We start from the raw sequence: 4188 nt of genomic DNA on the forward strand, positions 1-4188 counted from the left end.
AGTAGAGACGGGGTTTCACCATGTTGACCAGGATGGTCTCGATCTCTTGACCTCGTGATCCACCCGCCTCAGCCTCCCAAAGTGCTGGGATTACAGGCTTGAGCCACCGCGCCCAGCCTGAGTTTTAAATTTCAAGCCTCTGTTACAGATGGAAAAATTCAAACTTATTCAAATAATTTTAGACATTAGTAAGCAGAGGCTAGAAGAGGGTTGGGTTAAGGAGAATCCTACGGAAGCTATAATATTAGGTGGTCTTCAGGGATCTTTTCAGCAAATATGATGTCATCATTTTGGATTGACTGGGATAGGACCAGTCACCTAAAATGGGTTGCAGCCCATGTAGGATTGACAATCCTGGATGCCTTGTCCTGTGACCTCGAGTTTCTTACTTTTTCACAGTAGACCAGGAGCCTGGCCAGCTCCAGCACTGATCTTCATATTAGCAGGGTCTCTTCTGCCTTTTCTTCTTCTACTGCTTCTCTTCTTTAACATTGAGCTATTGAGCTTGGCCATCCTTCTTTTTTTTTTTTTTTTGAGACAGTCTCACTCTGTCGCCCAGGCTGGAGTATAGTGGCATGATCTTGGCTCACTGCAACCTCCATCTCCAGGGTTCAAGCCATTCTCCTGCCTCAGCCTCCCGAGTAGCTAGGACTACAGGCACGTGCCACCACGCCTGGCTAATATTGTGTATTTTTAGTAGAGACAGGGTTTCACCATATTGGCCAGGCTGGTCTCAAGCTTCTGATCTTGTGGTACGCCCACCTTGGCCTCCCAAAGTGCTGGGATTACAGGCGTTAGCCACCGTGCCTGGCCACAGCATTCTTCTTGCTTATATATTTAAGATTATTTTATTTAGTTTTTCTATTATAGTCACTTCCCCAACAATCCACCTGATCTACCTTAATTATATTGTTGATAAAGAATTATTATCTTTAAGGGAAGGGAAGAAAAAAATAATAGCATGTGCAATCTTAGAGTGGGAATATTGCCTTAGAGATAATCTAGGTCTGAAAGAATCTAGCATTTTTATTGTTAAATATTAACTTTTTAGTGGCCTAATCTTTCTGTTGCCCAGAGTACCCCAACTTTTAGTTAAATGAAAGTTGAATATATCTGGTTGAAGCAGGGTTTTAGAAGGGCCTGTGCTGGGTTCGCCTTCATGGGCTCAGAGAGCCTGAGGGTTCTGAGGATCACAGGGTGAAAAACTCAGTGATCTAAGTCTCTTTTATAGACAGGACTGAAACCCAGAAAGGAAAGGAAGCCCACAGTTAACTATTTACTAGGTAGCTGGATAGGTAGGTGAATCCTGTGTAGCTATAGATACATAGTATAATGTGTGTGTTGATAGAAACACACACATATATACAGAATCATTTAATCTTTCTATGATTCTAGAATGTAGATGGTTTTATAGATGAATAGATGGCAAAAGCTTATAAGTTGATAAGGTTGGACTCACCTATGCTCCTTCTGGTGGCAGATCTACATTCTTTCCACCCTAGGTCCATTCTGCCACCTGGTTGCCTTGTCCAAAGCCACACACAGGCAAGGGCAGGACTGAAGCCCAGACCATCTGCCTCTTGGTCCAGGGCTGTTCTCTCAGCCCACCTGTTCTCTTAATCAGTGATAAAATAATACATGCTAAAAAGTAAATAGAATATTGAGTCAACACTCAACTAGAAAAAGAAAGACATCTCAGCTCTGTTGACCTTGAGAAGGGTTAATGTTTTTAGTTCCCCATATTTTAGCAACTAATTGGTCATGGAAAAGGATGGAAAGGAAATCTGATTCATCACAGTTCTTTTGTGCTAAGTGTTGCTCAGAGCTTGGAAAATTGCATGGACTCTAGTTCCTTATTTAAAAAATTAATAGGAATAATTTTTCATTAAAACATGCTCTCTTTATGGCCGGAGTATTGAAATTTGACACTGAATATGTATTCACTACTTGTATGTCTCATAAATTTGAAATACACGTAATATGTAATTATTGACATTCTTCTCATGTTTAAAGCAAAAACCTCAGACACACTGACTGAGGCACTGAACCAGAGTTCCAGTATGATGCACATAAAGTCCGTGTGCTTTTTGTTTACTTATACTGAGATCTGCCAAATAACAGCCTTATTATGCAGATTCTTAGAATAACGGGCCATTGATATCTTAGTAGATTCTTACATTTAGCTGCTGACTCTCTGGTTTTCTTTTTTTAACTGGCCCATGTAGGAAAAGGAGACCTTCAGGATGAGTTTTTGTTCTTCCTGTTGGCTCTTATAGCATTTTTCATATTTATCCCTTTAACTCCTCCATGCTCCACATGTTGTCTTCCTTGAGGACAAGGACTTCTTTTTCATCCTGTGGGTTCCTTCTCTTATCCCCTCCCCTTTCCTCCCTAGTGCCTGACATCATGCCTGGCACACAAGTCCTTAGTTAGGAGGAGTGATGGTGACAGGGAAGGAGGGAGATGCCATGAGTCAGATAAAAAGGGCAAAACTCTAGAATCAGGATTTCTTCTTCCTTTGATGTAGCCAGAGTGTTGAGTGTATGGAGTCAATTAGATGTTTTTCCTTCGGTGCTCCTTTCTAATAAAGATAGAGCAGTAAACAGTTTTTATTCTTAACCTGTGTTATAGAAAACTTAACAAAATTCTGTCAAATCTAGCAAGTATTTAATGAATGGCAAGCACCTTTTTAGGACTGGGGATACAGAGATGAACAGAACATTATCCTTGTTCAAGGACTTCTCAGTGCAGTAGAGAAGATGAGCATGTCCACAGTTACATTGCCCTGCAGTAGGATAAGGAGATCAAGAAAACATGTATATTTGGCAGTGATGGTTACCACATGGGAAGGAGTCATTGATTTTATCTGTGAAAAGCCGTCAGCAACAGGTACCTGGGAGAGGTGTTGTCGGAGCTGGGATTTGAAAAGAGCACAAGAGTTTTCCAGCCAGACGCTGGGATGGGGGTGGAACAGGCGATGAACAGGTGCAGGGACCACATGAACAGAGGGGTAGCATATGGGTAGGAGGGTCATTGGGGGTGAATCTACAGATAGTCAGGAATTACTTGAGTATAAAACTAAACGGAAGTGGTGGCAAGGAATGAAGATAAAGAGGTAGTCTGGGGTCGAATCAGAAAAACAACAGATGTCACATGATTAAAATTTCAGTACTATCCCATGGAAAATGAGGGACTGATTAATAGTTTTAAGTAGGGAGAGGGCATTTCCAGCTGTATATTTTACAAAAATTCAGCTTGCTGGGAGTGTTTGGGATATACTGGAGAGGGCAGAGTCCAGGTATGAGGTAATGGGTCAAATCAAATGGAAACATGAGCTGAAACTCAAATTGTGGCATGGTAGGAATAGGAGACTGAAAGAAAAATTTAAGCAGTTGTTTAGGGGATAAGGTGTCAGGCAGAGAGGCAGTAACTCAACCAATATAGGCAAGGTAGATAAAGAAATGTCTATGACTTTGTTTTCCTGCCTCAGCCAGCATGTACCAAACATAGTTGTACATACTAGAAAGATGAACATACTTTCTTTGATGTGCATCACCTTGTAACAGTGACTGTACACTTTCACATACACTTCTAGGTTCAGTCTTCCCTATTTCCCTGGGAGTTAGGTAATAGAACTATTACAAAGGAGTCATACATTCTATAGGGCCCAAATTCTCAGGGATTTGCTCATGGTCAAAATTGTATCCACAAACCCTTTAGGGAACCTTCTGGGTTGAAAACCAGCATACTGTTTCTCAGTAAATCCAATAGAGTCATTCCCTGCACCCCCTTGGCATTAGAACAGATTGCTGTTTGTGCATTTTAGCATAGGATTAGATCAGTGATTTGGATTTTGGACACACTTTAATTAAAATGCTGATCTTTAAGCATTAAAATTATTTGGACCCCCATGAAATGTCACAGTATGCAAAGCCCTGGAGAATGAAGGAACAGAGACTAACTAGGTGGAGATGGAGAAGCACCAGTTCATATTTCTAATTTCTTAGTTTCAGCATGTTTGGAGCATAAGATTGTTAGGCTTCTGGACTAACTGTATGATTTATCTAGCATACATCCCTTCCTTTTCATCATTGAGATCATGTAAGTTAAACATATCTTTGATATGAAGACTGCATATCTTTTTTTTTTTTTTTTTTTTTTTGAGATTGAGTCTCGCTCTGTCACCAG

General features: G+C 40.7%; 1 protein-coding gene across 10 annotated transcripts in view; it reads left to right on the forward strand.

Annotated features, from left to right (window-relative positions):
* PTPRM (protein tyrosine phosphatase receptor type M) overlaps positions 1 to 4188 on the forward strand; it is an 858282-nt gene that overhangs the window by 198382 nt on the left and 655712 nt on the right. The gene's annotated exons all lie outside the window — the stretch shown is intronic.

The sequence above is a fragment of the Cebus imitator genome, unplaced genomic scaffold (assembly GCF_001604975.1).
Source record: "Cebus imitator isolate Cc_AM_T3 unplaced genomic scaffold, Cebus_imitator-1.0 Scaffold162, whole genome shotgun sequence".
Taxonomy (NCBI): Eukaryota; Metazoa; Chordata; class Mammalia; order Primates; family Cebidae; genus Cebus; species Cebus imitator.